At 36.7% G+C, this 21,949-nt stretch overlaps 1 non-coding gene across 1 annotated transcript; it reads left to right on the plus strand.

Annotated features, from left to right (window-relative positions):
• Positions 1 to 13,641: 13,641 nt before the first annotated feature.
• Positions 13,642 to 13,802, plus strand: LOC126000006 (U1 spliceosomal RNA). The gene has a single exon (XR_007492412.1). It is a non-coding gene; the product is annotated as a U1 spliceosomal RNA (small nuclear RNA).
• Positions 13,803 to 21,949: the final 8,147 nt, after the last annotated feature.

Genomic DNA, 21,949 nt, shown 5'->3' on the forward strand with positions numbered 1-21,949 from the left:
CTAATATTTTGGGTATTTTTGGTGGGGCCACACTTGGTGGTGCTCAGGTGTTACTCCTGATTCTGCATTCAGAAATCACTCCTGGCAGGCTTGGGGACCATATGGGATGCCAGGGATTGAATCTGGGTCGTTTCTGGGTTGGCCGTTTACAAGCCTTACCACTGTGTTATCACTCTAGACCTCAAATTTTAAGTTCTAATATTTTATACAGTAAATATTTGGGGGTCACACCTGGCTTGTGTTCAGTGCTAACTCCTGTCTCTTTGATCATGGATTACTCCTGGTCATTCTCAGTAGTTTTGGGATTGAACCTGGGTCTGCTGCATCAAAAAAAAGCATGTTGACCACAGTACTAGATCTCTGGCCCCCAAGTGCTAAATTTTATAAATATGATTATCACAGAGTTCTTTGTTGTTTGATTTGGGTCAGATTTTCCACCCAATTTGGCCAATTTGGCATCCTCACTGCTTCTTCCTTCAGTGTCTAATCTACTGGATCAACCTGGTAAGGCTGTGGGCCTCGAGGATCACACCCAGAGGTGCTCAAGAGCCTCCACTTCTGCACCCCAAAATCTGGGGGGTTCTTGTAGTGCTATAGATAAAAACACTGCTTTCTCTCTGCCTTTTTATTTTTCAAATATGAACATTTTAGAACAAAACTTTTATGCCATGTAAGCAAATCAATTAGAAACACTTAGGCTATTTTCTAGTGTTTATAAATTTTAAAGTGGTTTAATATAATTAATATGCATGAATGTTTTATTGTAATGTTGATGAAAACTTGTAGGAGCTTTCTGGTACCTGAAGAATAGTACAGTAGATAGATTGTTTGCCTTATATACAACTGACCCAGATTCAATCTTCAACATCACTCCCCAAGGGTGATTCTAAAGCAAACCAAAAGCTTATTGGACACTTTTCATATTCTAACAGAAATAATATTAATATTTTATCCCCAAAAGTGATGATTGAGTTTTGTTTGAGATCTATGTGCTGAAAAAAATGTTAGTTTCCTAAGTCAATTAAATAGCATAATAGCTATATTAATCTTTAAGTAGCTATTGAGAACATTTTATTGGCTTATTTAAATTCACTCTAATCACAGCTTTCCCAATATTAAATTCTTCTTAAATTTATGGAGTGGGTGGCAAAGAGATAGAAGGTAAGGCATTTGCCTTGTTTGCAATCGATAGTGCAGAGCCTGGTTTGGTCCCTGAACACTCAGGGGTCACTTCTGAGCACAAGGTCAGAAAATATCCTGAGCATGACTGCCCCCCCACCAAAAAAAAAAAAAAAACCAACCTGCAAAAAGTAAATTTGTTGAAGGGAATTTTCTAGTTTGAAGCATGTTGAAGCCAATGAGAAGCAACTTGGAAACTGTAATGTAATTTGAAATCATCCATTCTAAGTTTTACTATCATTCACTTCTGTTTATTTACCTCATTTAAATGCAGATCCTGGGCCAGAGAAATAATACAGCAAGTAAGATTTTTGTTTTGCATGCAGCCAACCCGAGTTCAATCCTAGGTACCATACATGCCCCCACCACCACCCCCAAGCACAGACAGGAGTGATCCCTGAACAAAGAACCATTAGTAAGCCCTGGGCACAGCCAGATATGGTCCCAAATAAAAAATAATGATAATATTTAATAACATTTAAATAATATAATATATTAATATAATAATAAAGAAGTGAAGCCCTATGTTATTAATCCTATTTCATTCTTTGGTTCATCCTCTATTTAGAAAGGGAGTGGGTATTATAAAACCTGAGTAATGAACTATCTTGTGATTTCTGCTCTACTTACTTTTAGAAAGCACTGAAACAGGGTAACCATGATCTTTCTAGCAAATATGACTATCTTGAGTCCTGCTGTTACTTATATTCTCCAAATATAGTTATGGGAGCACCATTCTGTAGACATAAATATTTTTTAGAATCCTGTGAATTGTTGAAATAAGAGGGTTAAAGTACTTTTATTGTCAGTATGCTGTTTCTAAATCAAAATCAACCCATTAGGCTGCTCTTTTTTTATTTTATTATTTGCAAGCTCCAGGATTTTTTTTTATATATATAAAATACCCTCTCTTTTAGTTAGGATTAACTTGATTTAGAGAAGTTACTTTTTTGTAGATTTTTTTTCTTATCTGGTTTTACATTTTTTCCATACTTAAAAATTTTCCATGTAATTTGCTTTATAACATATTGAATAAATCTTCATATTCAATTCATATTAGAACTACTTTATACTCTCACTTTCTGGTTTTATTTACCCTTGTTTATATTAAGGTCTTCTTGACCTTACATTTCAATTGATGTACATTTAAATTACCTCTGTCCTATCACATTCTTCATAGAATTACTTTACTTTCTCACCTAGACTGTAAACTTGTTGAGAACTAGTTTATTTGCTGTCATATACCTGTGGTGAGAACAGTATTTAACACTTAATAGGAACTCAGGATTTGTTGAATTAATATATGAATAATGATGAGAAAGATTTTCTGGAGTCACACAGGCTCAAAGAGGGTTAAAGAATAAAACCCAAATTTCAGTAGGTTGAGGAATGAATGTGAGGTATGTAATGGAGATAAAAAGCACTCCAAGTAATCCTTCCAAGAAAAGAGATGCTTGCCACTGAGTAGAAAGAGAGATTGGTATTACAGAAGCATTTTTTAGGACAGCAGACTTCTCCTAATATTTAGAGCTACTCGGTAGCTATAGATTCTCAATGATGCTGTTATATTACTATCATTACCACCACACTTCTACCATACTAATGCCTGGGAACAATTGCTTTTTATCACCTCCATTGAATTCAATGATACCATGCTCAAAATATAAAGTCAAGATACTGTTCCAAACCTGTTCTGAAGAAAATGACAGGTCAACTGATTAAGGGCCTGCTTAAGAATTACAAGGATTTCCTTGTATGGCACTAACAAAAAATGACAAGAGATTTCAGTCCAACATGATTTTCCATAAAATGTGAGTAAAAAGGAGTGTAAAAACAAGCTATGTAAAATTTTTATGTGGATAAAAGAAGCCACATGAAAAATGGGATTATGTGAAGTAGCAGCTAAACAGACCCTTGATATAAATGGCAGACACATGGTTGAAGAAAATTGTGTATAGGAAGTCCAGGGCTCGGCAGATAAACTAGCTTCCTATGCTATATGGAAAAATTATAGGAATCAACTATATTGGCTTCTCAGTCTGCCTATTGTGAGATCAATTTTACTTCCATTTTCTCATTTAATGTTTAGAGCAATCCATCAGATCAATATTACTATGATTTCCCTTTTAGAGAAGAGGAAAAAACCAGGCTGTTAAAACTTCCATGGAGGTACCCAGGCAACTGGGTCTTTCTAACTTCAAAATATGTAAAACCAGGCTACATGTTCAAACCAAAAGGGTTTATATAGTCAGTGCAATCTTTTCAGTTGCTATAGCTTTCTTAACTGCCAGACACTGGAATGAAGATAGGCTTTCTGATCGATACGGTCATAATGAAGTTCCCAAGGACAAAAGCCCCTATATATGGACTGTGGATTTTTGATTAAGGAACTGAGAACATGAAATGGAATAAAGATAGCCTTTGACAAATGGTGTGAGGAAAAGATGTAAGAAATCAAAGCTCAATCCATACCTCACACCTTACAGAAAAGCCAATTCAAAGTGAATCAAAAACTGTGATAGACTCCTGGAAAATATAAAGTACACTGAGGAAAACACCCCAGGATTTGTATGACAAAGACATCTTCAGTGATCTGATACCACTGGCAAAGGAAAAGAAGTTAAAAAAAAAACAAATGGGACTGTTTCAAATTAAAGAATTTTCATGGCAAAGAATGGATAAAACTAAAAGACAGTGAACTGATTGAGAAAAAATGTATTTGCATTCAACACAACAGACAAAGGCTAGATATCCAGGATATAGGAAAAGCTCACAAAGTTCAACCAAAAATTTCAAAAATCCTATAAAATATCTGGAGAGAATATGAACAAGCACTTCTCAGAGGAAAACAAATGAATTACTAATAGTCACATAAAAAGTGCTCAGCAGCACTTATCATTAGCAAAATCAAAATCAAGACAACAATGAGATATCATTTTACACCAGTGAGGATTACACATATCAAAACTTGTAGGAATGATCTGTGCTTGTGGGGATGTGGTGAAAAAAGAGATTCTCACCCATTGCTGGAGGAAATGTTGTCTAGTTTAACCCTGTGGAAAATGGTATGGAGAGTTATCAATAAACTTAAAAATGAGCTGCATATGACCCAACAACGCCTCTTTGGGGTATCTAATCCTAGGACTTAAAAACATTCATCCAAATGTTGTATGAACACCATTGTTCGTTGCTGCACTTAATCCAACAGCTAAGATATGGGATCAACCTAGGTGTCCAATGATAAATGAGTGGATTGTGAAGAAGTGATATTTCCACAAAGGATATTATGCAACTGCAAGGAACAGTATAATCATGCAATTTTCTGAAACCTGGAACATAGCATGGGATTGGAAGATATGTTGACTAAAGTAAGCCTGAAGATTAAGAAAGACAAACATAGGATGATCTTACTTTTTCTCTGGATGAGAAAATGTAATGTACTAAATGGGAACTGACCCTTGGCCACCACAGCAGTTAGGTAAGAGAAGGACAGAGAAGGAAAGTAATCAAGGCAGGAAGGAAGAAGATGAGAAAGAGGAGTAATTGGGGTAATAGGAGTCGAGGCTTTGGTTATATTGGTGATGTGGAAGGGTGGTATGGCTATACATTCAAAACACAGACTCAACAACACTGAAAATATGAGTTCTAAGCTACAAGCACTGAATTGTAAAGTGCCTGTCAAGGTGGTAGGTGGGGGTAGGGGGTGGGGGTGGAGGCGAGGAGTGGGGAATGTAGGAGTCTGGCAAAAACTGGTGTTTGTAGTTTACACTAGTGCTGGGATTGGTGTTGAAATATCAATAATCAACTTTTAATAACTTCATAAGTCAGTATTCTTTAATTAAAAACAATAACAATTGTGTGGTTTGATATTTTTGAAATATATATTTCTAACTTTCTTTGAAAGAATCACCTGATCTTGCAATGTTAGGCTCAATTTCCCACTGGCTATTAGAGCCAGTTTTCTCTTGATTTGATATACCCTGCCTAGTCCTTATAAAATAGTTGGCCCATTATTCTCATTTAAATGCCCTGATTATGGATCTTCATACTTTCAGTTTTGACTCCAGTCTTATATTAACTTCTGTTAACTAATTAGAGGCAAAAGGGCAATGCCATGAGTGTCTTCATGTTTTAACATAAATTGGAAGTTGAGCTATAACAAGTTGTTTAAACAGAGCAGGGACTAAACTGAACATGCCTGGTCCAAGCCATGGATAGGCTCGAGCCAGGGAGCTAATGGTGAAACTATTGGAGCTCATGATAGAGCTAACTTTTGTTGATCAAACATTGTATTAATAAATCTGTAACCAAAGGGGGGGGATATCTTGACTTAGGTCCTGGGATTACATGCACATGAAGTATAGCAAAATAGAAGCATGCATGTGATAGATTCCATGTTCTGGCAATAAAGGAAATCAGGAAATCTTTCCATGTATGCTCAGAAAGCCATATTAGAAAAATGAGTCATTATTAATTTACTGATATTGTAAGAAATAATCCTTTATTCAGAAAGAAAGTCTGAAAAATATTTTAAGACATTTTATTAGAGGTCTAGCACATGACTAATGTGAATTTGACCCCCAGTACCCTATACTGTCTTCTGAGACCCACCAGGAGTAATCCCTGAGCACAGAGCCAGAAAACTCTGAGTATTGTTACTCCCCAAATTTCAAAAATATGTGGGAAAGAGATTAATAGACATTTCCAAGAAGAAAGCATATGGATGCCATTAAACATAAAAGTATATAATGTAGTGTTCAAGAAACACAATAAAAATAGACATGTTTGCATGACATGTAGAAAGCTCCATGAAAAATTGGTTCCCTATACGATGTTTTCAGGATCAAACAAGAAAATGAAGTAAATTGAAAATGTTGTCATGGCATTGAGACTAAAGGCATCTTTAAGGAGGAAACAGCACTCTTCAAACAAGTGGAAGCAGAGATTAACAGAAACTATTCACCCAATACCCATCAGATAAGGGGCTAATCTTCAAGATATACAAGGCACTGACATTATGGGGATAAAGGGGAGAGATGTGGGATGCATGCTGGGAACAAGAATGAAGGGAGGACAACACTGGTGGTGGGAATGCCCCTTATTCATTGTCACTGTCTGCTTTAAATATTACTATGAAAGATTTGTAATTCACTTTTACCACAATAAAAATTAAAAAGGAATGTTTCAAGATCACAAGCTCACAGAAAATCAATGCTGGATGTTGTGATAATGTACTTTCTTGAAGTAAGATTTGAAAAAATAAACAAAACATATCATAAAACTAACAACAACCAAAACCCTATGTCAAAAATACATAAAATTAATTAAAATATTTAATGTCTTTACACTAGTCATACCTCCAGTATTTGAAATGATCTAAAAATTAAATAGGTGAAAATAAATAGAAAACATGTATTATTGATATTTAAATACTGGGGGAGATTTTAAAAAAAGGAAAACAATAAAAAGAAATTTTGATATGAAGAAGTGTAATTTGGGAATAGATTATGAGCAATTATATGGAAATATTTCATAAATTTTTCATGGAAAGTTTCATAAAATTTACTCCAAATTGTTAGTTAACTGTGTTTTGAAGTCCTACAAATCAAATAGCTTATTTATTTCTTTGGTTTGTTCTTTGGGTCACAACTGGTAGTGCTCAGGGGTTACTCCTGGCTCTGCATTCAAGCTCTTGGCAGGCTTGGGGGAGGCATAATGAGCTGCCAAGGATCAAACCCCAGTCATCCATGTGCAAGGCAAATGCCCTTCCCACTGTAGCATCTCCCTGGCCCCACAATAGCTGTTTTCTTGGAAAGAGGTGCTAGGACCCTGGATCTCTTCAGAGAATATGATCACATTTATTTTGTTAATTTATTTCCCTTTAATTCTTTTTATTTGTAAGTCAGCAGTGGGTGGGAGAGCTACTCTTTTTTTGGGTGGGGAGGCTCACCTGCCCAGGGCTTATTCCTGGCTCTGAACTCAGAAATCGCTCATGGCAGACTTGGGGACCATATGGGATGCCAGGAATTGAACCCAGGTTTGGCCCAGGTTGCCACATGTGAGGCAAATGCCCTACCACTGTGCTATTACTCCAGTCCTAGAGTGCTACCCTTTGATTGTTAATCAGGTGTCAATCCTGGAGGTGTTAGAGGATTGTATTAGTGCCAGAAATTGAACCAAGGACCTCAAATATGTAAAGCATATCTTCAAGTTGTATGATTCACTTTCCCTATTCTGTTTCATTTATTTTCTGTTGAAATTCTTTTGTAATTTTATATACACCAATTTGAACCTTCCCTAATAAAATTTTCTTTCTACTGTGCCCCACTTCTAAATCTTTTTGAAGGGGATATGGGGTACATATATTTTTCTATCCCTCAGACACATTTGGCATACATGATAGTAATTAATAAACAGAAATCCCCTTGCATCTGTGTCTTATCTCTGCATACACATGCTTATTTTCAAACCAGTCAGAAACCTTCTGTCTTCTCTAAGAAAGTGTGACATTAATTCACTAAAATCTCCTGGAATTTCCTATCTGGAAGGAATGTTCATGCAGACAAGCAATATATTTTGAAACTAAAATCTTCTTTGTTGCTAGATTGTGTGACTAATCTTCTTGTTTGAATTTTCTGCCAAATAAAAAATAATAAATATATAGGTAATAACTTGAAATTCACTATTAAAAGGCTTGATTGTATCTAATTCCAAAATTGTCATTATTGTTGGTGAATTCAAGTGAAATTCACTTTCTTCTCCAAAGTCCACAAAATCTTGAAATAAGCATTTATGAGGTGTTTCAGTTTCCCAATCATTAATATACAAACAAATGATTAAGTTCTAGAATTTTTGGGCTCAACAAGATGTATAAATTGTATAGTTAATAAAAAATAAACAATTTTAAAAGTGACACTCATTATCCAGAGTAAAGCATTCTCTATTTTTCTGTAATTCAATGACCAGAAATCTAATTTCTTTTTAGCAATTGAAGCTGTAACTAAATATCATTCTGTATTTAATATGTTTTATAACACTGTAAGGGTCTATCTGTCAACACATGTCTTTGATTCAGAAGATCATTGATTTATCTTTTTATTTTATTTTATTGAAAACATTGTGATTTACAAAATCCTTCATAGTTGGATTTCTTTCATAGTTGAATGAATCAGGGCTAATCCGACCACCAGTGTCTACCTCTACCCACCATGTTACCAGAGTGTAGCCTATATCACCACCCTTTGCACCCTGACCTGCCCTTTTTAAAAATTAGATTGTACATTTTGGATCTCTGGATTCTATTTTTGTTGACTTTGACTTGGGTATTTTAGTTCTGTCCTTTTGTTTGTTTGCTTGTTTCTGGGGGAGGGGCACACCCAGTGACGCTCAGGGTTACTCCCAGCTATGCATTTAGAAATTGCCCCTGGCTTGAGGGACGATATGGGATGCCGGGGAATCTAATCGCTGTCTGTCCGAGGTTAGGGCGTGCAAGGTAAACGCCTTACCGCCTGCACCACCTCTCTGGCTCCTAGTTCTGTCCTTTTATATCTCCACCAATGCACTTGAGACCACTTGGACCCTGGCCCTGGTGTACGTGTTTTTTGTTTGTTTGTTTTGTTTTGGGGCTACTACCTGAGGTTCGCCAGAAGTCACTCCTGGCTTTGTGCTCAGGAATTACTTCTGACAGTGCTGGAGGGACCATATGGGATGCTGGGGATAAAACCTGGGTCAGGCTGTGCAATGTAAATACCTTACCTTCTGTGCTATCACTCCATCCCTCTATTTTTCCTCTCTGGGACTGGAGAGATAGTATAGGAATTATGGCACATAACTTACATGTGGCTGACCCTAGTTGAATCCCTTTTACCACATGTTCCCCATTCAACACTGATGACATGCCTGGAGGTTCCTAAGTATCACAGATTGCATCCCTGGAGACCCCTAAGCACCACCGGCGAACCTCAGAATCTCTGACACTGCAGGCTCAGGGCAGTTTCACATCATCAGGCTTTTGCACTGAGCTTCTGGTCAGATTGGCTGGATAATGTTCAAGAGGGACTGGGTCCTTCTGAGTCCATCTTGAACATTGCTTAGAAGCTATAGTTCCCCATCAAAGACAAGAAATTATTATTTTATCTTTTGATGAAGGAGATTTTTAAAGATCAGCTTGTGCTAAGGAGTAGTAGTCATTTGGCAAGGGGGATTTCTTACAATGTTTAGGGATGTCACACCCAGCATTGCTCAGGACTTACTCTTGGCTCTGAGCTCAGAAATTAGTCCTGGCAGTCTCAGGATCCATATGGGATGTCAGGGAGTGAACCAAGGTCGACTTCATGCAAGGCAAACGCCCTAGTCATGGAGTTGTTGCTCCATTACAACCCTCTTCCCTGATTTATTACATATTTTTCTTGCACTTCAATTTTTAGCATCACCATTCGAGTTTTTTGATTTTTCAGGATTTGGGGCTTTGGGGACTCCAAGAAGAAGGTGTAGTGTCTTGGATGGTATCTTTCCGGATGTGATTTGAACTAATAAAAAATAAATATTTATGAGAGCATGCTGCTACAAAAATGGTTAATGAATAAATAATTGGAGGCAAACCAGAAAATAGATGTTTCATACAGAATCATCCAAATATTTTGCATGCATCTTTTACTGCAAAAAAGGGAAGCATATCTCTTCTTTACTAGGTATTCAATATGTACAGTGCTTTCTGTCAAAAGAGAATAGGGGTTAATGTGTTAGTTAACAATAAAAAACCTTGGCCCATGATGCCTTGTCCAGATGATCAAGGCTATTAATATTAAAAGTGATAAGTTATGTTGATTAAGTTATTTTGATAGTAAATACTTTTAACTTAAGATGATAAAAATGACATTTTACTTTTGTGGTTTTTCCCCCCAAATATATCCTCAATCTAATCATGAGGAAAACAGACCTTTTTAAATTGAGAGAAATATTACAAAAATTTTAGTTCTGTTAGGTCATTAAAAACAAGAAAGGTCTGAGAAACTCACAGACAAGAGAACCCTAGGAATACATTACAACAAAGTGAATTTTGATATCCTGAATGGTGGCTAGGAACAAAAGTAGACTTAATGTCTACCAAATGCCAAACCCACAAAAATATAATTAAAGTGTGAACTTTATTCAATGCTATTTGATGGTATTGGCCTATTGATTGTGAAAAATGTGTCATACGGATGCAAGTTGTTAATAAGAAGAGTGAATATACTTCTGGTGGAAATGTAAATTGGTGCAACCTCTATGAGAAGCTATGAGATTCCCTATAAAACAACAAAAAGATAAAAGAAAATGCATATTATCCAGAAATACCACCCCAAGGCATTTATCTGAAGGACATATAAGACTGATTTTAAAAAAACACCTTATGTTCATAGCATTACTATTTGCAAGAGTTAAAACATGCGAGCCAGAGCAGTGGTGCAGTGGTAGGGCGTTTGCCTTGCACATGGCTAACCTAGGACGGACCACTGTTAGATCCCCCAGGTCCCATATGTTCCCCCAAGCCAGAAGCTATTTATGAGTGCATAGCCAGGAGTAACCCCTGAGCATCAATGGGTATGGCTCAAAAACAAAAACAAACAAACAAACAAAAGAGTTAGAGCATGAAGTCAGAAGCCAGGGAGATGACTCAAATTGCTAGAATGCATACTTTGTATGTGGGAGCCTTGAGTTCAATATTCAACACCTGATGGCCCCCCAAATACAGCTTGGAGTGACCCCTGAGAATTTGACCAGTGGTAGCCCCTAAGCACCACTAGAAGGGCCCTCAAAAACAAAAATTAAGGGGCTGGTGAGGTGGTGCTAGAGGTAAGGTAAGCGCTAGCCAAGGAAAGGACCACGGTTTGATCCCCCAGTGTCCCATGTGGTCCCCCCAAGCCAGGGGCAATTTCTGAGCGCGTAGCCAGGAGTAACCCCTGAGCATCTAATGGGTGTGGCCCGAAAAATCAAAAAAATAAAAACACAAATATTAAAAATCATATTATCAACCTAAATAAATGCCCATTGACAGATAATTGGATAAATTGCCAGGGGAAAGTGGTATAGCACTATATCCAAAACACAAATTCAATAACACTGAGGAATGAACTACGAAACTTGCTTGTCAAGGTAGCAGGCCAGAGTTGGGTTGGAGTAGGGAGGCATGTTAACAGTGATGGAGGGAAGTTGACTCTGTTTTTGGGATTGGTGTTGGAGTATTGTATACCTTCAACTCATCAGGGGCACTCAAGTGGTAGTACAGTGGAGTGGGTGTTTAACTTGCATACGGCTGACCCAAGTTTGGTCCCCAGCACCCTATGTACACACTGGTACTGATCCCTGAGTGTAGAGCCAGGAGTAAGCCTTGGGTACTGCTGGTGTGCCACCCAGGAGACAAAAACCTCAAATCTAAGTAATATTGTAAACCATGGTTCTTTTTTTGTTTTTATTTTTGTTTTAGGGTCACACCCAGCAGCACTCAGGGGTTACTCCTGGCTCTACCCTCAGAAATTGCTGCTGGAAGGCACAGGGGACCACATGAGATGCCAGGGTTCGAACCACTGTCCTTCTGCATGCAAGGCAAATACCCTACCTCCAAGCTATTGCTCCTGCCCCACCTTGGTTCTTAAATAATAAATAAACTATAGTTTTATATACTCAATACAATGTTATTCTGACATTAAGATGATGAAATTGTGTCTTTGGGGACAAAAAATGGGTGGGTTTTTATGTGTGTGGGCTAAGTGAATAAGTAATGAAGTGAAATACAATAACTGGATGGTTTTACTCAGCTCTAGAATATAAATAGTTAAATAAACTGGCAACATCCAACTAAACTAATTTCTAGACTCAGTGAAAACTGTGGTGGCTTCTAGAGTAACAGGATAGAGGGAATATAGTAATAAGTAAAGGGACTATTTGGATAGTGAGAAGATACTGGACCTTTGGTCTTGAATACAGTGCCTTACATGCATACTGAGAAATATGAAGCTATGCCATTGAACTTTGTAGTAAATATTTTCATATACAACAGTAGTACTGTAAACCAATTATACTTCAGTTAAAAATAAAACTTTCAATTAAAAGGTTACCTATGTCTCATTCTAAGATATTTTCTAATTTTGGCTAACAATAATCCACTTCACTGCCTGAAATGTCCTTCTTAGTATGTTTGCATATTAATAAATGTTGCATATCTGTCAAAGCCAATGCCTGTGACTAATGAAGTCATCTTCTTGGGGTTTTTTTGTTGTTATTGTTGTTTTTTATTTATGGGCCATATCCGCTGGTGCTCAGGGGCTACTCCTTAAATTTTGTTCAGGCTTCACACATTACAGTGCTCAGGGATCCATGTTGTTTTGGGGACAAAGCCCAGGTCTCCTACATGAAATGTATGCATACATACATTTATACATACATAAATACAATCAGCCAGTTGAACTCTTTCCAACTCTGGAGCTCTCTGGTCTACACAGCCAGAGTAATAGTTTTCCTCTTCAAAATTCCTCAAGCACCTTCCTCAGACCTTTCTTATGCTATTCATTATCTTGTCTCTTCTGCAAAATGTTTGAGTGTGAGTCATGTTAGTTCCTCTTTGGCTTATAAATTCCTGGAAAGATGGGAGTAGGTTTTTAATTCAGCAAATATTGATTTAACGCTCGGTGTGTGCCAGAAAATCTGTTAGGGCCAGAAGGCAACAAGGATGAATGGAATTCTTCCTGCTCTAAAGGAACTCACAATATGGAGGAGGAGGCAGAGTGCATAAAATTCTAATACAAATCAAACTGGGATGAGTGCTGTGGGGGAATTAAAGTGTTGTGTGCCATATAAATATACCAGGAATTTTATGTGTATTCATTCAACTAATACTCAAATATGTAATCAGTATTGTAATTACATTTAGTAAGTTAAAACAATTGAGACTGAGTATTGAAGAATGCTCTGAATTCAAACTCACACTATCCGTTTTATCCGGACTTAGCACAAATTCTGGCATCTAATAGATATTTAATAACTATATGTTGAATAAATGACTAAACTGACACTTCTATACTTTAATTATATGCATATATAATTTACAAATGCTGAACAGGATAATTAAGCTGGTAGGGCATTTACCTGACACATAGTTGACTCGGGTTCGATTCCCAACATCCCAGAAGCACTTCCAGGAATGATTCCTGAGTGCAGAGCCTGAAGTAATCCTTGAGTACTGCCAGTGTGGTCCCCACAAGAACAAAAAACATACAAAACTATATAGCTCAACTTCAATGTAAATCCAAAAGTTACATTTTATAGTGCCTACTGACTATTCCATCCTCAACTGCAATTCACAGTTGATCCTTTACTACTTAGTCTGAGTATTTATTTATGGCTAACTTTGAAACTACTATGCTATAGTGTGAGTAATTCTGGTCTACCAAAGAACTATGGTACTGAACAGCATTAAAAATGACTTTCCTTACCTGGCAGGGGATATACCATGATCACGAAGGTGGTTTTCCCAGGTTGAGGCTTATCCATTGCACTCCGGATGTGCTGACCCCTGCGATTTCCCCAAATGTAAAAACAAAACAAAACAAAATAAAACCCAAAAAATGACTTTCCTCATTTTTTTCCTTTCAATAGAGACTGGGTGAAGGCAAGTAAAGGGTTACAGTGGTCAGCATTCTTTAATTTACTTGAATTAAGTGATACATTTTTAGCAAATATTTATTTAGTACCTCATATTTGGCATTTATTCTTCCAGAAACTGTCAGAAAAAAACAGTTTGATTAGTGGCCTGCTTATCAAAGATAATCATACCCAGTTTCTTGCAGCTCCAACCCCCCACTTAAAACTAACTTCATTAGTCATCAGGGAAATATCAAGTAAATTCCCAATTAGATATCACTACACATCCAACAAAATGTGTAAAATTTGTGAGCACTGGCAAATCAGCAAGCATGGATTGGCAAGGATGTGAGAAAACTGGAACTTATCTATTGTAGGTGGGAGTAAAATAGAACAATCACTTTGGAAAGCTGCTTAGAAACATCTACTAGAGTTAAGAGTTAAGAAAACACAAATCCAGTGACCCAGCAATTCCCTTCCTGAATTAGTCCTAACAGAACTTTGTACATATCTTCAGAAAAATAGACAAGTGTGAGAAGATTTATAATCACGCAGTTCATGATTGTTCCAAACTGAAAGCCACTAAATAGCAGAATAGATGTAAAAACACCCATGTGACTTATTCACATAGTAGAATGCTGGTGAAAGTGACTAGTTGTCATTAAGGTGACAACATAAATGAATTTCACAAAAAATTATGTTGAATGAAAAAAAGCTGGGTATAAAAGAAAACATGGTCCTTCATTGCATTTGTGTTAAATTCAAATGCAGGCAAAACAAACTAATCAATGCTTTGAGAAGGATGATGGTTATATTTACATAACTTGAGAGTGCACACCTTGGGGATACTCATTCACAGGTGCATTTACTTCGTGCAAATGCATTGAGAAACTTGTGCATTTTCCTGTTTGTATTTTATACTTCAGGCTTTTTAAAATTTATTTTAAAACTCTTATTAAGGTGGAGGGATTTACAATAATGTTTATTGTACTTTTCATGCATATATTATTCCAACACTACACACATAAACAATGTCCAATTCCCCCATCAGTGCCCCAGGAACCACCACTCTCCCACATGAGCTCAATTCTATAGGCACAATCTTCTGTTATGATGACTTTGGCTATTTTTGTTCCTATAACATATTTCTCTTTCTCTCTCTTTCATGGTGTGGAAGTGAAATCTACACATTTAGATGAATTGAGCTAATCTGGAATTCCATAAAATTGTAAATCAGTAGTTGATAGAGTGAAAATGTTTTCTAAAAATCTATATATTTGGGGGATTGGAGGAATAGTAAAGGAGGCAGGTCTTTTGCCTTCTATATACTTCTGACCCACATCTGATTCCTGGCATACCAGATTGTCTTTTATTTGAGGGGTGCACATACAAAGGCACTTGAGATTACTCATGGTTCTGCACTCAGAAATCTCTTCTGGCAAGTTCAGGGGATCATATGGGATTCGTGCAAGGCAAATGCTCTGCTATTGTTCAGTCTCCCTATAATGCCTTTTAGGAAAGCAACTTTAATACTTCTTGAAAGACTGGTTTCAAGGTTATAATTCTTAAAGTAGTTGTTTGTACATGAAGCTCTGTATATTTTCTCCAAATTGAAATGACAGTCTAGCTGGATAGAGTCTTCTTGGTGAAAGTATACCTTAGGTTTTTAAAAAGCATACCAAAAATCAGTATCTTCTGTTATTCTAGTAGAATGTCATAAATTTTCCTGATCATGAGACTCATTTAGGGTTCATATTTAAATATAGATATCCAGCCCTGAGCTTGAACCTGCTGAATCACAATCTCTGGGAACAAGGGAGTTCTGAATCAGCATTTTAAAAGTAATTTTATAAGAATATAATTTTTTGGATAAAATAACTTTATTTAGATTTTTTGTTTGGGGGCCACATTCAGCACAGTTCAGGATGACTCTTAGCTCTGCACTCAGGGATTACTCCTGATTACTGAGGATTACTCCTAAGGTATGTCAGGGATTGAATCTAGGTTGCCTACATGCAAGGCAAAGTGTTATGCTACCTCTCAGACCCCTTGAGGTATATATAATATATGTTAAAATTGCATATTCAAGGGAAGGAACTATATTACAGGCACTCAATTACTTGTCTTGCATGTGGTTGACCTGATTCAATCCTTGGGACCACATATGGTTCATCTGAGCATAAACAGGGCGAATCATCCCTGAGAACAGAACCAGCAGTAAGCCCTGAAAACTGTTCAGTGTGATCCAAAAACAAAAATGACAACAGAGCCTGCTTATTTAATGTATACAATTCAATGTTTTGGGAAATAAGCATATATCTATAAACCACAGTATCATCAAGGCCATAAACATAACTATCACCTCCTCATATTTTTGTCACCATCAGTAGTAGTATTAAAAGTAGTAGTTGAAGAAGTAGCAGTAGTGTAGTAGCAGAAAAATAAAATTTGCATTTGTGTAAATAACAATTAACTAAGGGCACTAAGAGTGACCCTTTCTGGAAAATCTTAAACATACAGAAAGACATATGCTATTTGGTCTTCCATATATATATGGGATATCAAGAGAGCATAGCTAGGGTCCATGGAAATAGCTCATTTATGAAGTATCTGATTTATATGTATGAGGTCATGAGTCTGATCCTCAGAACCACTTGATTTCACTGAATGTGATCACCGGCCCTACCCTTTGGGATTCTCAGTGCCATAACAAGTGTAGTCCCTAGTGTTGTCAGGGAACAAATATTATTGAAAGAAAACTCTCCAAAGCCAAAGTAATATTGAGTAAAAATGAAAGGAGTAACATATTCTCTGACTTTAAAATATACTACCAAGCTATAATATTCAAAACACGAAATCTAATAGCATTAAAGTGATGCAAATCAATGGAATAGAACTAGAAATTCAAAAATAAATCCACACACACCTGGGACATTAATATGTGGCAAAAGAACTAAAAATCATACAGAATAGAAAGAAAGATCTCTTCAACAAACAGTTTTGGGGCAAAAGAATGAAACATAAACACTTAATTCAAAATGAATGAAATGAAGACCAAGATGTGGGATATGAAATCATAAAATAGACTAAAACATAGGCACATTGCACATTGGCCTCAGTGTGTACAATAAATTTAATGTATGTGTGTGTAAGGATATCAAAGTTCTTCCAGATAGGCCTCATTAAAACAGCGACATTTTACAAAAACTTGAATAAGGAAAGGGTATTAACATGGAATGCCAGCAAGAGTCCATCCTATGAAGAGGGACTCCCTACCCTGGGGCAGTAGTTAGATTCACAGGTTCAAGGAGATGCAAGTCTAGTATGCTTGCATAATGGAAGTAAGGCAGAAGGTGATCAGATGAAAAACAAAAAAAGTGAGCAACTAGAATTGCTATCCAAAAAGAAAGAAAAAAGTCATGGGTGAAGTGGCTTGGAAAAAATATCAATCACTTAGCTTTAAACTTGTTGCATTTGAGGTATTTAATATGTGGATGCATTATTAATAGCTTTCACAATTAAAAAATGGAAATGGGTCTCAATAGATGGAACAACTAACACAATGTGGCACATACAAATAAGGAATACTATTGAACATAAATAACAATAAGCAATGATCCATATAACCACATTGATGAATGTCGAATATACTGTGGGAAAATATTTAGACTCTCATGCTTATGTAATTTCAGTTACTTAACGTCAAGAAATAAAACTAAAGAAAAAGGCTATAGATGAACATTTATCAAGTAATAATTGTCAAGGATGGAGAGGTCAGAAGGAAACTGACTATATTGTGACATGAAGGAACTTTTAGAGGTTTTGCATAAGTTATATTTCTTCTTTTAATGCTACTCACATAGCTCTGCAATTTCATTAAATCTCACTGAGTAAATACTAAAGGGGTGAGTTTTTTATTTAAAATTATACTTCAATGAGTCTAACTTAAAAATATATACAGCTCATTCTCCCAGGTGCTTGGTAGAAGACATTGTAGTTCAATGAAAATCAATGAATTAGTGAATATAAGGTAATATTTTAAATAGTGAAGAGAAATAACTCTTTAGGAGTCAAATCTGCTCCTTGGTCATGTCTAAATTAATAAATACCTTCATTTGATTCAAAATGCTAATACCTGGATGTGGTGACCAATATGGTCATTACCTCATTTCCACACTGTATGGTTATTATAGAGTGATGGTCTTTGTGGAAAAGAGTGTGTGAATAAAAATTGTCACACAAAGCATTTGCCATATAGATATAATGAATGTTTCTTGGGTTTTTAGTCTTCTGCTGTTTCATGTATATGTAAGGCACATTTGAACTGCACTTCAGTAAACAAATGAAAATTGGAAGTTTCTGGAAGGATTTTTGTGAACATTTTGTACAACCCTAGCCAAACTGGCTTTTCTGATTTTTGTAAAGAGATTGCTCCTGTTTTGAATCTATAGGCTTTTGTTTAAAGAACCAAGTTTGAAGGCCACAGCTTTAAGCCTCAGACTTCGAGGTTCTACCTTTTTCACACTCTGAAGTGAATCCATTTTATTAAGAGATTTGTAGCTTAAGGATCCCCTCATAACTTTTCTGGAACCCCTGAAAAAGGAAGCAGGCTGTCAACCTCTCCCCTTGGGCTCTGACTTTGCAACACTTCAGACAAATGCAAGATTTCTGAGGCTTTGTCTGATACAGGGGGCTGTAAATCTGTGCCCATATCGAGAGAGAGGGGGAGGCAATGGGCAAATCATATGCTTTGCATGCAGGAGGCTCGGGTTCATTGCAAGGACCTCTAAGCATCACCAGAAGGATTCCTGAACACTGAGATGTGAGTTTGAGTAACACCTTGTTGTATTAATTATTAATTAATAATAATCATTATTAATTATTATGTATTAATTATTAATTAATACAACAACCCCTGGGCACTGCTGGATGTGGCCCGAAACACCAAACACATGATAAATATACACCAGGTTTTGGAGCTCTCACTTCTCATGATTAGCTTTTACAGAAACTTGTAGTGGGACCTTACTAGACAATAGTCCATAAGCCATTATGATTAGATGGATTAGCATTAAAGTAATCAGTTTCAAACTGCAAACTCCTGTAGCTTATCTTAATACCACAAGAGCATTGAAACAAATGCTTTAATTAGGAAACCATATGGCTTTGCTTAAGACATGCATCCTACCAAACAGTCAAATGTGCTTCTTTTCATTCAGTTCTTTGCTACCTCTGAACCCTTGCTGGTCTTCCCTCTCCCTGAAAAAGCACTCAACCTTCCTGCTGAAAGTATCTGAAAATTCAAAGTGAAATCCCATCCTCTATACTTTGGTAGGGGTTCTTAAGACTACCCTGGGGTGCTTCCTTCCTCCTTTCTCTATTCTAAATGATTTATATTTCTTTTTCTAGATCATAGGGATGGAAGGAAAATAAAGGATGAGACATTCCTAAACCAGTCCATTCCCACAATCCTTCTCTACCTGCAGCTACATGTTATTTTCCCTTTTGGAGCCACACCAAAAGGTGCTCAATGGTTACTCCTGGTTCTATGCTCCTGAATCATTCCTGGCTCAAGGATGCTCAAGGTATACCATATGGGATGTTGGGAATTCAAGCCAAGTTGGTCGGTGCAAGGTAAATACCTTTCCCACTGTACTTTCTCTCTGGCCCCAACTACATGTCTTATCTCTGGGTCTACTATAGTGTTCTGCTCAGAATGGGCAACCAGAAAAGCTTTTTTAATATGAAAAAGCAAAAGCTAGCATGAACAAATGATTAAAATTCTGCTCTCCACATTGGACCAAGGGAAATCAGACACATTTTGAGTGTATGCCTCATGGCATCTAAATATGTAATATTATCCTTAAGTGTTTAGGATTCAATATATAAAGTTTAACTATAATTAAGCCTTCAAAACTCTGTATATTTCTTTTACCTATACATAGAAATTGAAAATACAATTTGACAAATAGAACTGAATGTCTGTTTGCATTTGGGAAACTTGTGGATTTTGATTGTTTTAAAAATATTTGCAGCAGATAAATGAGCCATATTTAATTCAGAGTTCATTTGATTACTGGTAAGACATACTATTCCCTGTATAAATGGAAGTAAATGGTGGTATTGTCAATTACAAAAAGAAACACAAATCTGGAAGTTGAATCTATACCTCAACTGATTTGAAACCTGAATTATTTACTATTGAGATTTATATGAGATTAGATCCCTCTGCTTAAACATTAAATCAAGCTTAACAGGAGGAGATATTGCAAATAAACAATGTTCTCTCAAATGGTATTTTTAATACTTTCATTAAAGAGGAAATATAGCTGAGATTTTTATTGTAGATATTGATGGTTCCATAAATTTTGATGAGACGTGTACTAGAATTCATAACCCTTAATAAAAGAAAGTGCTATGAGATATTTAGGAATGCAGTGGGACTTATAAAGCATTGGCTATACCCAGAAAGTTCTAGTTTCCAATCTAGGCTCTGCTAACGTCTTGGGTAAGTCCTTTCTACTCCTTAGACTTTGTACCCACATCTAGAGAGAATTAAATTGTGGGTTTCTTTTTAAGTTAAGTAATGTAGGCTTATTGAAAGATAAAAGGTTCAAAAGAAAAGTAAATTGGTATCCTGAAAGAAAGCCATAGGTGACCCTAGAATGGAATGCTATATAATAATGGAAAAATGATGAGCCCAGAGGTGAGATGCAGGAGATACCCCAGTGGGGTAAAGTGTATATTTTCATGATCTTTTTCTTTTTTTTTTCTTTTTTTTCTTTTTTTTTTTTTGTGGTTTTTGGGTCACACCCGGCAGTGCTCAGGGGTTACTCCTGGCTCCATGCTCAGAAATTGCTCCTGGCAGGCACGGGGGACCATATGGGACGCTGGGATTCAAACCGATGACCTCTTGCATGAAAGGCAAACGCCTTACCTCCATGCTATCTCTCCAGCCCCCTCATGATCTTTTTCTAATTAGTCTTTTTTTTAATTTAGGCAACCTGGGTTCCAATTATTCATAGATGAGCTTTAGGTACACAATTTTCCAGCATCTACTCTGTCACGAGCTTCAGCTTCCCTCTGCTAATGCCAATGCCAATGCCTCCATCCCCCTCACATGCACGAGCCTGACTCCTTAGCAGGCACATTTTAGATTTTAGTTATTGTAGTTTAGATTTGATGCTTTTGGTTTTGTGGGCTCTCTGATTTAGATTTTAAGTTATAAGGCTGCACAGGATTGGGGGGGGGGTTGGGCCAAACCCGGTGATGCTCAGGGATTACTCCTGGCTATGCTCTCAGAAATCATTTCTGGCTTGGGGGACCATACGGGATGCCTGGAGATCGAACTGTGGTCCGTCCTAGACTGACGCGAGCAAGGCAGACGTCTTACCCCTTTGTGCCACCTCTCCGGGCCCTGAAATTTTATGTTATTACTATTTTTTGTTGGTCCACATCTGGTGGTGTCTGGGCTTACTTTTGACTCTATGCTTAGAAACCACTCTTGGAGGGCCTCAGGGGATCATGTATAATTCTGGGAATCAAATCTGGGTTGGCCACGTGCAAGGAAAATGCCCTTCCTGCCTCCCCAATATTATCATTTTTTGTGGTTCTTATTGTTTATGCTTAAACAAAAGCCTATAGTTCTTAAGAATTCTAATAACTTCAAAGACTCACATCATGTCAATATTTTTAAAGTAATGCTGGCATTTCAAGCCTCTGGATGTATTAACCTTATCATCATTGTGATGAGTCAAATTAAAGTCAAACAAGCAAATGTCAGACTTCTGTGAAGTCCCTGCTTGCATTTTTCACTTTGAGAAACATTTTTTAAAGTCTTGTATTAAAGTAGACTCAATAAATTATTTCACTTGTTCCTTATTTACATCTAGAAGGTGTCAATGGATACTCAGTATTGTATTACTAGTACTAAGAACCTGATTAAAGTACCCCTAACATTTGCAACTCATCCATGCTTTGGCTGACTATTGCCTGGATATTTGGACAGCAAATAATATATTGGCTTAGGTACATAGAAAAGTCATACAGCTGCCAGAGCATACCATCTACCAATTATACAGATGTTTTAACTGTATGTGCTAGGTCTTATTAGAGCAAGTAGATCCAATTGGTCATAGAATTTGGTTCATGT

The sequence above is a fragment of the Suncus etruscus genome, chromosome X (genome assembly GCF_024139225.1).
Source record: "Suncus etruscus isolate mSunEtr1 chromosome X, mSunEtr1.pri.cur, whole genome shotgun sequence".
Lineage (NCBI taxonomy): Eukaryota > Metazoa > Chordata > Mammalia > Eulipotyphla > Soricidae > Suncus > Suncus etruscus.